Raw genomic sequence first — 12,276 nt, forward strand, 5'->3', positions numbered from 1 at the left:
CATCTTGATAATACAGCCCCAAGAAGTAAGGCGAGAAGAAAAGGAACCAGGCTCAGTAAACCTCACAGAGAACAATGAGAAGGCCTCCCTTTCCAGGGCACTAATATGAAAAGGCAATCCTCACAATTAGGGGACAGGAAAACTGTAAGCATGTGTGTTTGCTTTTTTTTGAAACTCATCTGCAAAATAAAGATGCTGAAATAATAATCCCTTTCACCTGTGTGGCTTTAGCACTCATAAAATGCTTTCACACACATTTCGCCATCTGGGAAGGTCCCTGTCACAACCACCCTGAAAGCTACATGTTATCAGCCCACTTTCCAAGTGAGGAAGTAAAAGCCCCTGGAGGTAAGGGGCTTGTGCAGAGCCACCTGGGAAGCACCTCAGACTCCTGGTCCTGTGGCCTGTCCACAGTGCAACCACAGAACTGATTCCCATTCAAAGACGCAGGCTTGGATCAGCTCAGAGGACAGCTGCCTCCCGACTGAACCAAAAGCGGGACTCAGAAAACCTGAGTCTAAGCCAGAGCCAGCCCTCAGCCACCAGAGGCCCAGAAGCTCACTGCCAAGCTCACAACACAGGCAGGCTTTTCCCTCGTGAGATCAAGCCCCCTCACCCCAGGCCCCGGAAGCCAGGAGGACCCCAAATGCAAATCCAGAGTCACACAGGTTTTCATGCTTCCAGACTCCAAAAGGGACTTGGATGCCAAGAAGGTTGGAGGCCGGGGAGGGAGAAAACAAAAGGAAAAGTCTGGGCTGCCCAGGCCTCCTTATCTGGGCTCATTAAATGGTTTCCAGATCAAGGCTAAGGGGCTCCCCTGGACTCGCTCCACGAGAGGCTGTTTTCCAGGAAATCTGCTCACCGCCCCCATGGAGGGGAGGCAAGTCCATGGAACAGAGCCTGGCAGCCTCCCCAGCTCCCCCAGCTGGTGGCTTGGTTTACATTCCCAGCACAAGCAAAGCAAACCCCCGCAGCCCCTCTCAGGGGACCGGGGCCACCATCCACCTGCGGAGACCACCCCCAAGAGAAAGCAGGGTCCAGAGTTAGGCAGCAGCAAACAAGGAACAAACAGGACAGCTGTAAACCACCTGGCCAGCCCTTGTCTTTTGTGCAGGCCTGGGGTCGAGGCAGGTGGCAGCACCCAGGGCACCATCAGCTTACTTCCAGCTGGGCTGGCTTCCACACTGGGCAGTCCATTCAAGCAATCAAAGGCCTCCTCCTGCCAGCGTGAATGCCAGTTGTCCTCTGCCTGTCTGCTGTTTATCTGACCACAGGCCAGCTGGCCTCTCCAGAGGCTCAGTACTCGGACTCCCAAAAAACCAGTCTCCCCATCATGTCACTGCCCCGCCCAAGAATTTGCAACAAGCCCTGCCAGGTAGCTCGGTTGGTTGGAGCATTGTCCCAGTGCACCAAAGGCTGTGGATTCAATCCCCCATCAGGGCACATGCAAGAACTACCGATGAACGCATGAAGAGGTGGGGACAACAATTTGATGTTTCTCTCTCTCTCTCTCTCTCCTTTCTTCTCTCTCTAAAATCAACAAATAAAATTTAATTAAAAAAAAAAACTTGAAATGATCACAGAGCACAAGGCCTTACAGGCTGCTGCTGTTCTCAATCTTTTTGCAAACTTCAAACACAATCTCCCATCAATATGCAAAAAGGGAGTCATCTGAACCCTGTCCCCCCAAATCCTAAGTCTGCTGCTGGATGTGAGTTCCACTGACCCAGCTCAGTGAAAACCGCTGAGGATACCCCACGCCATTTACAAGAGCCCTCCAAGAGAAGGAAGAAAAGGGACAGTCATTAAGTATGTAGATAATACCAACACCAAGTTCTTTTTATTCTCAGCCTCACTTAACCACCAATCACCCTGGAAAAGAGCTTTTATTACCCCAATTTATAAATAAGAAAACAGGCTCGGAGATAGCAAGTCTTTTGTCCAGAGTCTCCCAGCCCAGTCTTAACGCAGGATCTTAACCCAGACCCGCCTGGCCCCTGGGCCTGGGCTCTGCCCAGCACACCTGCGCCTGGGGCCTCCCAAAGAAGTTGGGCTGGCCTTGAAGCTGGCCCAAAACTGTTGATAAGTTGAGTGGAACCTGGGGAATACAGAGGCAGGCATTCCACAGCTTTCAACAAATATTTACTGAGCAAGCAGGTGGGGAGGCTGAGAATGCGCCCTCCCAAGGTGGACCACGCCACAGCCTGTCAAAAAGCAGAGCACAATGAAACAGCATTCTCACTCCCCTGGCCGGTGGGCTCCTCCAAGCAGCCCACGAGTGCTGGTGGAATAACTCTGGCCCTCATCAAATTCCATTTCATCCCAGCAATACCACCCCTGGTGGGACCCACAGCAAAGAGCCTGTCTAAGGGCTTGGCATCAAGCCGTGCCTGGACTCCCCTCGGGCTGCAGGCCCTGGGCACTCAGCCTGCCCTGGAAATCAGTGCTGCAAGGTCACAAACAATACAGTAGCTGATGGGGAAAATCCACCCAGCTCACCACCTCCCTCAGCTAGTTCCACCCTGCCTTCAGGCTCTGGAAGGAGGGCGAGGGCAGTCACAGGCCAGCACTGTCTCCATCTGACAGCTACCAGAGGGGGCACCCCCCCGCCCCCCACAAGCCATACTTTCCGTAACAGAGGGGACACACTGCATTCCCTCAGAGCTGGACCAGCACCGAGGGCTGCGGTGACAAGGCACCCGTGCATGGTGGGCTTGAGGAGTGCCCACGTGCCTCAGCACCTCTCTCTGAGCAGAACTTCTCATTAAACACAGAGGGGCCCCTGCTGAGCCAGGCCAAGGACAGAGCTATCTGGTTTCAGCACTTCTGCTGGAACGACGCAGGGGAGACGCAGCACCAGGATCCACAGGCGGCCGGACTGACAGGGAGGACCACAGAGACCACAGAACATGGCGGGACCCAGCTCGGACAGGAACGTCCACACCCAAGCATTCAGCAGCTGCAGCTGCACTCCACCTGCGTGAGGTACAGAGGCTCCCAGACCCCAGCAGCTGCCGAGTCGTATGTGCCCAGTGGGGAGGCCAGGGATGCAGACAGGTTATCTCATCTCTAAGGATGCAGGCGGACTAAGCTGCCACTGTTAAGAAGTGTTAAGAATGAAGTAAGGGGCACTAGGGAGAGAGGTAGTAAGGAGACAGCCTACTCAGTGAGGCAGCCAGCATGCAGCCATTTTTCCCCATCCCACCCTGGGGCCCTACTAAGTGGCCCCTTAAAATTTTTTTTAAATGAACATAACATAAAGGTTTTCAAAATAAAAGAGAAATATCTCCCTAAATTCCTGACCTTCTCCCCCCGAAATCAGTTTTCTCTTTTTGAAACGGTCCCTTCCAGTTCTGGTTCATGGAAACACTTGATGTTTAACATCTTAGGCAAGGAGTAGAGTTTCCTATTTTACATTTTCTCTGCTTTTTGTGACCATTTCCCTGTACGGTCATGGTTTGTTCATTATTTTTTCAAAGATTTTATTTATTTATTTTTTTAGAGGCAGGGGAAGGGAGAAATAAAGGGAGAGAAACACTGATGGGTTGCCTCTCACACTCGCTTTGACAGGGGACTGACCCGGCAACCCAAGCATATGGCCCACAATCGAACCAGCGACCTCCTGTGTGGAGGGACGACACCCAAGCGGCGGTCAGGGCTGTTCATCGTTTTTACCCAAAGGCTTCATTTTACAGGTGAAGATGCCCAGACTCTGGGAGGGAAGCACCTCCCTTCAGTCACACAGCAGGCAGAGCAAAACCTCCAATCCAGGATCCCAACTGCAAGGCCTGGTTACTGGCCACTTTTAATGGCTACATCAGATTCAAAAGTGGTGTTTTTTTAAAAATCACTACTTACTAGGCTTTTTTGCCCCTTATCTTGCAGACCACCTTGAGATCAATTCCCCGAAAGGGAGTTACTGGACCAAAAGTCATCAGGACATTTTTATGGCCCTGAGATGTGTTATTGAAATGTCTGTCACAGGGCTCGTTGGTGTACGTACACACCCACTTGAGCAGGGTATTCCTGTGGTGGCAACCACACCAGCACATAGGACACTGTTTGCAGGAAAGGACTTGGTGACCCAGCTTAGGGACCCTCAGGAAGCCCTGGGAATCTGCGGGACTCGGCGACCACCGGCTGGCCAGCCAGGGGTTAAGGAGGAAGAAAGCAGCTCCCCCACTGGAGATCAGATCCGGCTGAGGCAGGCCCTTCCAGGCCCTTCCCATGCGGCTTCCTGCGGGTGCCAGTCCAACTCCGAGAAACCCAAGTAGTTGCCTTTTTAGGCCATAATCGCGAGGACACAACCAGAGGCTAAATTGGGACACTCAGGAAATGATGAAACTGAAAGTAAATAGGTTAACCAAAAACCTCTGCTTTCAACCCAAAATGTAATTCCTCGATTATTTGCCTTCTCCCCTTTCCCCCCAAACATCTATTTGGACCACTTTACCCCTTCCTGTTTCCCCAAAGAATCCCCTCCCTCCCTTCCTCCTTCCCTGTGGTTCTTTTATTTACTTGTGTGCTTGCCTGAAAAAGAAACTGCTAGCCCCTTAAAGACAGAATTCATTCTACAAGGACAGATCATTGGTCCAGAGACTGTGAGTGTGTCCATTCCTAGATAACTAGGGTTATGTGAAGCCATCCTTCCATGGGCCAACTTCCAGGCTTAGAGCTGAAGTCAGCCCAAGTCACCAAGTACAGAGGGTCTGCTAACAAGCTCTGTCTTCTCACTCGAGTCTCGCAATCATTTCATAAGGTATATATTATCCTATTCATTTTACAGGTGAGAGAAATGAGGCTTAGACAGGTCCCAAAACCCAGGTTCAAACTCAGACCCACTCAGCCCCGCCACCCTGCTCAGTTGCCACTTAAACTGGCCATGGGGAAAAAAAACTGAGAACCCTCTGGTTAAGCAAACCAGTAAAACAGACATTAATTTGCCAATTTAAAGCTGCAGAGCCCATATCCTCCCTGGGCTGATCTGTACAAGGGACTCTTCACACTTCCGTCCGTCTTAAATTGCTGAGCTAAAAGAGGTGAGGGGTGTGACCTTGGGCCAGCCTTTTAAGTTCTCTGAGCCAAGGCTCCAGCACAAAGACCCAGGCGCCTTCAACCCAGACCCGCCGAGCCCTGTTCCAGCTCAATCGCTGACGGCGGTGAGCAGGCCCCCCGACTGTTCTTCATGCCACCCCATCCCAGAGAGCACAGGTGAGCACATCCCTTCTCTTTTTTTTACAGCCGTTGCTTTTAAGTTAAATGAACTATTAAGGAAGATCCTATGAAAGCAGCTACTAAAACATTACAGAACTTCTTAAACCCATGAGATTGACCCATTCAGTCAACCAAATCACACTGCAGATCTGTGTACCCCAGTATCGTGACGAAGACAGAAAGGACGCGAGGGATGACATGTACCACTGAAGTGCCAACCTTGGACTTTATTATCGCATGCAGCAAGTTCATTGCATTATTGCAAGAAAGCAAGTTCCTTGGTTCTGTGTCCTGTTAACTGCTGTGCCCAACACCAACCATGGCGGGTGCCCAATAGAGAACCACCAAATATGGGTTAAGAAGTACTTGCTTGGGACCTTGGGCACGTGCCACCTCTGTGGCTCAACTGTAAATGCAGCTAATATTTCGTGCCATCTTCCCTACCTCACAGGGCTGTTTAATTCAACGTGAAATGTAACAAGGAGACAAAACACTTGTCTTTGTGGCCCACTCACTGCAGAGGGAAGACCATGTAAACAACAGCTCGAACGTGAGACTCTGCAGGGATACGGGAGCAAGCAGCCTGCTGTAGAACAGAGAGAAAGGGGCAATTCAGTGGAAAACTTGGAAGCTCGAGGGACAGTTTCATGGTGCTGACATTTAAACTGGGTCCTGGAAGATGACTGGGACATTGATGGGGGCGGGGCAGGGGAGCGGGGAGAAGATAGTAAGAAAGTATTCCAGGCCAAGGGAGAAGAGGGTACGGTTTTTCAGGAACCATACAACGCTGTGACCAGTTAAGGCAGGGTTTCTGAACCGCAACACTATGAACATTTCGGGCCAAAGAACTCTTCGTTGTCCAGAACTGTGCGCTGTGCGCATTGAAGGACATTTAGCAGTGCCTTTGGCCTGTGCTCACTAGTCAACAGCAGCACCCCAGCCCGGATGCACAACCAACAATGTCTCCGGACATTGCCAAAGGTGGGGAGTGGAGAATGGGGGTGCAGAGTCACCCCCAGTTGAGAACTCCTGATTTAAGGGTTAGTATGTGCAAAGGTTGCACAGAAGCCAGAGCTCAGCTTAGTAAATACTCTCCCAAGTGTGAAGTGCACGAGCTAAATGTCTTTAAAACGGAGAAGTCCTCAGAGTGAAATGACTGCCAGGGCCCTCACAATGACCACGGTAGATGACCCCATCACCAAGGAGTGACTGCCCCTTATAATACACTGCATTTTAAGGGGTCTGCCCAGAACCCACTACTGGACTGTTCTTTAAAGACTCCTAAATACCCACTTTTTAAAAAAGAATCAGGCAAAGGGGGCAAATGTGCCTCCCGGGAAGGGCAGGGATCTCCAGAGTTTCCGACACAGCCGCCCAAGCACGGTGGCTCCCAAGCAAAGTTCACCAACACAGAGGGGTCCAGGCGGACTAATGGGAGGCAGCCGCTCACCCTATCAGATGCTAGTTGTTTTTAAGTTTCGGCAAATCTGGGTTAATCCCTGGGATGATACCCAGATAAGCACTTCCCGCCCAGAACTCTCCCCCAATTCCCTGCGCACCCACCAGGTGGATGTCTGCCCCTGGAGGACCCACAGGCACCTCCTACCTGCCCTGCCCTCCTCTAGCCCAACCTACACTCTCTTCTGGGTCTCCGTCTCTGAGAGGGGCTGTCACCCAAGACAGTCATTGTAAACATCTCCCTGGTGGATCAGAAGGGCTCTGCCAACCCCATCGCTGGGGACCCCGCTCCTGTCCAGGCCCGCATCCCCTCCTTTCTAAGCCACGCAGCTGCCTCCTTACTGCCCTTCCCCTGGTGCTTCCACCCCCTTCAAATCCATCCCCTAGGTACCTTCAGGATGACTGGGCAGCACCATTTCCATTCATGCTTCTTCCTGTTTTATCACTATTACCACCAGTGCAAAACAGTTCAAAACAGATGGCTCTCCATCTCCAGGATGAAATCTAAGCACCTCGCCTGGTGAGGAGGGCCTTTGTGACTGCCCATCGATCTCCTCCAACGCTCCCAGCCCTTCCTCTGCCTCTGCCCTTCTACTCCGCGCTTAATGGGTCCCCGTTCACATCCCTCTCTGCTCCTGCCTCCAGGCCTTGGGAGAAGCTGGTGTATCCTCTGCACCAGGAACCCTCTCTCAAAGCCCAGCGCAAACCCTCCCTCCTTGATTGCTGCAAGAGTACTCCCCGCTCCGTCTCCACACCGTCATAACCAAGCAACTCAACTGTCGTCATTCGCGGTTTTACCTGAGGACAGGAGTGGGGGCGCATTCATTTTATCTCAAACGTCTAGCACAATGCCTGACCCAGAACAGGGCTCAGTTAAAGCCTCCTGCACGAATATTATTAACACATGAGGAACAAGGTGAAAATGAGGAAGGAGCGATAGGGAAGGACTCTCAGACGCTGGAAAACCCCCTTGAGCTGTACAGAGGCCAGAGCTGGAGTGCTGAAGTGAACGAGGAGGCCCGAGGTGAAAGCCTGCACAGGTCACAGCCACCTAATCTGTCACAAAACACATGCCATTTATGGGCTAATTTTTACATCCCCAAAACAATAAGGGGGAAAAAGTATATTGGAGCTTTTTTCAATCCCCCAAAAGAAATAGGAGTAAAAATAATTTACTGGTCCCCAAGAAGCTTTTCATAGGTTGAATAAACCTAGGTTTTCTGGAACCTTCCAGTGTCCCTTGATTAACCAATGTGGAGGTGCCTACCATCTACCACCAGACACACGAGACAGGACTGCAGCTGGCATGGGCTAGCGGGGCAGGCCGCTGCCCTTGCCGGGGGTCCATGCAAAGGCCTCAGACTGTCCTTCCTGCTTCTCCGGGAGCACTCGGTCTGCAAATCCCTAGCGAATGCCACAGACACCAGTCTTTGGTACCAACTCAAAAGAAAGTGACAGAACTCAGGAAAACCAATGCTGGTTGGGCACCAATTCTTCAAACCCCAACCTAAGTGCTTGTAATACACCCTCATGGAATGGAACAGGGTTGAATGCGGAGTCAGGCATTCTTGGGTCTGAATCTCCCAGTCACAGTTCCCATGATCTTGAAGCTGTTAACACCTCAATCTCCTAGCTCTGGAATGAGGGGGAAATGCCTACCATCAAAGTATTGTAACTCAAGTTCCCAGCAAAGAATCCAACACGTAATAGGAACTCCCCTCCCAATTCCACTCTTGTCCTCCTGACCTAAGTGGCCTTAATCCTTCCTAGAAGGACATCTGGGGCCTATGAAAATCTCCCAGAAGTCTGGTGACTCTCCAGTTGACATCAAATCTGTTCTCATCCACAGAGAACAACATGGCACGGTGACTCCCAAACACAGTGACTTCGGAAAGAGGGCTTCTTGGCCCGGCGAGGTGGGACGCGCTGCCGCTTCATCGCCCTCCCACAGAGTCACAGCACACAGGGAAGGTTTGGAGAAGCCTGCAGTAGGGGAACCACTTCCCTTTGTCCATCCAGGCTTAGGGCTGAGGAATGTCCTGCAGGAAACCATTTCTCAAGGTTGACCTGGGAAATGCATGTCTGGAGGGGTGTGCATNTGGAATGAGGGGGAAATGCCTACCATCAAAGTATTGTAACTCAAGTTCCCAGCAAAGAATCCAACACGTAATAGGAACTCCCCTCCCAATTCCACTCTTGTCCTCCTGACCTAAGTGGCCTTAATCCTTCCTAGAAGGACATCTGGGGCCTATGAAAATCTCCCAGAAGTCTGGTGACTCTCCAGTTGACATCAAATCTGTTCTCATCCACAGAGAACAACATGGCACGGTGACTCCCAAACACAGTGACTTCGGAAAGAGGGCTTCTTGGCCCGGCGAGGTGGGACGCGCTGCCGCCTCATCGCCCTCCCACAGAGTCACAGCACACAGGGAAGGTTTGGAGAAGCCTGCAGTAGGGGAACCACTTCCCTTTGTCCATCCAGGCTTAGGGCTCAGGAATGTCCTGCAGGAAACCATTTCTCAAGGTTGACCTGGGAAATGCAGGTCTGGAGGGGTGTGCATGAGGGCCAGCCACAGCAGCGCTGGATTTGAGTCTGGCTTGGCACTGACCAGCTGTGGGACCCTGCACAAGTCACCTGCTCGGCATTCTGATGCTGCCGTCAGGCTCAAACAAGGTAATAAATGCACAGGTGCCCCTGTATAAACACCAGGGCTATTAGAGCATTTATCTACAGGGAGGTGTCTGCCATTCTGCACCCAGAGCCAACCTTACAGCAGCCCCCCACCCTAAGGTGCTCATTCCCCCCAAGCTATGAAGTGGGGAGGACCCTCCCAGCTGCCCAGAGGCCACAGGCTGCGGAGAACTGGGAGGGCTGCAGAGGGCCCCGCCCTCCTGACCTCAGGAATGTTATTTGCTTACAGAAGAAGCTGGGGCTTGTTTCCCTTAGCAGTATTCCAACCCCAGCCTGTGCTGATGCTGAGCAGATAAGAAAACCAGACCAGAGATAGAGCAGAGAGGAATTTAGCACCAGAGCCCCCAAACCCACCCGGTTTTGCCCTTCCTCCCTCTGAGGCCCAGGGAGGGACTTGCCAGAACTCCTCGGAGTCCCGGGAACACTGAGAAATGTTTGAGTTCGCCTGACTGAAGGTGAGACCTATGGTCACCTTGACTTTGCCCTAGCCCCACAACCCAGATCATCAGAAATGACACCAGAATTGTGTGCACAGGTTTCCCTTCCGCCAGGAGGGTAAGGAACTGGGGGAGGGAAGGGGGAGGAGCTGAAGATGAGGCTGGAGGGGTAAGCACAGCAGCTGACCCAGGATCTTATCAGCCTGGTGGAGGAATGTGGTCTTCATTCTAGGGACAAGGAGAGGGCACCACAGGACGTGGGACTAGGGGAGGGTTACATCATCAGATTTGTATTTTAAAAAGATCACCCTCCCTGACCTCAATTTAAGGGGGCAAGGTCAGCAGTTGGCAAGTACTCGGACTAGCCGGAAGGCAGGAGGGTTTCTAATCTAAAAGAAGAGAGTCCTATGAAGAGGCTGGGGAGACAGTGATTAAATGCCACATAGAGGGGGACAAATGAGGCAGAAATTTCACCCTTTTTTAAAAAAGATTTTATTTTATTTTTAGAGAGGGGAAGGGAGGGAGAAAGAGAGGGAGAGACACATCAGTGTGTGGTTGCCTCTCACGTGCCCCCACACTGGGGACCAGGCCCACAACCCAGGCATGTGCCCTCCTAGACTGGGAATCGAACCAGCAACCCCTTGGTTTGCAGGCCCGCACTCAATCCACTGAGCTACACCAGCCAGGGCAGATTTCACCCTTTGATCTGGCTCAGGAAGAATCCTGGGAGCCACTGCCCCACCCCCATCATTTCCTCCTAAGTGAGAAGCGCTCCAGCACCCCATGTCTCAGACCAACTGCCCAACTCAGTCTCCTCCACTAACATACCATCCCTGTCCTCAAGGCCACAGATGCATGGCTTTGGGCACAGTCAGGGCACAAAGCAATTAGAGCTTGAAGGCAGCCCCATTCAGAATAACACTCCTTGCCACCTGGGGAGAAAGATGCCCATGGACTTCAAAACACAACTGTCTTTCCAGCACCCCCTCTCTTGCCAGCTGCCAGGCACCCTCCATTCGAGCCACAGCTCCCAGAGGCCCAGGCAGCTGCTCCCAGGCCCCTCCCTCCCCACCTCCTCCTCCAGGCAGCCTCAGTACAATCTGCCTGATACCAGAACCACTGCTCTCAGTCTCCCCATCCTCCCTAGAACTCCTTGAAGGCGGGGACTGTCCCCCACTCCTTACTCAGGGGCCGACTGAGCCCAGGGCACTGCACAGACAGGGTCCTCAACCAGTGCTTACTGACACGAAGTGAACGCTCCAAAAGTTTGGGTTCACACTCACACGGAGAACCTGGCTCTCCAAGAGATCACCATTCCACAGGTAACCCCTCCTCACCCCGTCACGTCTAATGTCAAAGCTGAGAGGGAGAGGCAGGCAGGTGCATCAGCGACAGGTTGAGCAGCCTGCACTCGGCAGGAAGAGGCCGGGCGCTGGCTGGATCTGTGGGTCCGCAGGGAGGTCACCTGCACTCGACCCCTGACTTTGCTTTCAAAGTTGTTCAACATTTGGGTGGCGAGGTCACACCTGTGTCTCACCTGCCTGGTAATGAGTTTTCACTCAACAGTCCAGGAGAAACTGCAAAGAGAAGCAAACAGTTTCAGGGGGCAACGTCCCCTCCCAAACAGCCTGGATTCTGCCCCCAGTCTGAGAAGGCTGCCAGCTGTCTGGCTGCCTGCCCCTTAAGGGTGTTCACCCAACTGCTGTCGTCCCCCACACAGCATCTCCCGAGCCTGCTCGAGCTTCCCACACCTGCATGAAGGCGACCTGGACCCTCCAGGTTCCCCAGTGAAGTTGTTCCTTCCCTTTGGTTCTGCTGAGAACAGTTTTCCTTCCCCTGAACAGGCAAGCAGTTTGCTGAAATCCAACGCAGAAAAATAACCACACCACAAGGATTTAATCATCCGGCCACTGTCTCAAAGGGAAAGCGCTGGCTTCCTACATCCACATCACGGCAGCTGAGAAACACAACACAACATCCAGAACTAAGGGCAGTTTTCGAAAACTCCGCAGCCCAGAACCCACCCAGCCTCCAGCAGCTTGCTGTTCTGAGTGACGTTCAACCAATACTAAAAAAGAACAGTGAGGCTGCTCGCTCCAACAGCCATCCTGACCCTAGTCCCGCTGTGCTTAGAGCTGACGGCTGAGGCCTCAATGGCTCCCAGTCCCCACTGGGTGCCCACTGCCTGACATGTCGGTGCTGAGTTACACCTGGTCAACCAAAGTAAAGGGGTAGCTTCCAGCCTCCCAAAAGGTCCAAACTCTGCACACTCCCCGCCATCCACTCTTTACGTATGTGTTTAATCCTCACCTAAGGATATATTCACTGATTTGAGAGAGAGAGGGAAAAGAAGAAAGGGTCTGAGGGAGAGGGAGAGACAGAAACATCAGTGTGGGAGAAAAACATAGATTGGTTGCTTCCCATTTGCTCCCCAACCAAGGATCAAACTGGCAACCTAGGTATGTTCCCTGACTG

At 52.4% G+C, this 12,276-nt stretch overlaps 1 protein-coding gene across 1 annotated transcript in view; it reads right to left on the bottom strand.

The window, feature by feature from the left end:
- MYH9 (myosin heavy chain 9) overlaps nucleotides 1-12,276 on the bottom strand; it is an 89,485-nt gene that overhangs the window by 60,007 nt on the left and 17,202 nt on the right. The window lies entirely within an intron of this gene.

The sequence above is a fragment of the Sturnira hondurensis genome, unplaced genomic scaffold, assembly GCF_014824575.4.
Source record: "Sturnira hondurensis isolate 20B ecotype Veracruz unplaced genomic scaffold, ASM1482457v3 Scaffold0017436, whole genome shotgun sequence".
Classification (NCBI taxonomy): Eukaryota; Metazoa; Chordata; class Mammalia; order Chiroptera; family Phyllostomidae; genus Sturnira; species Sturnira hondurensis.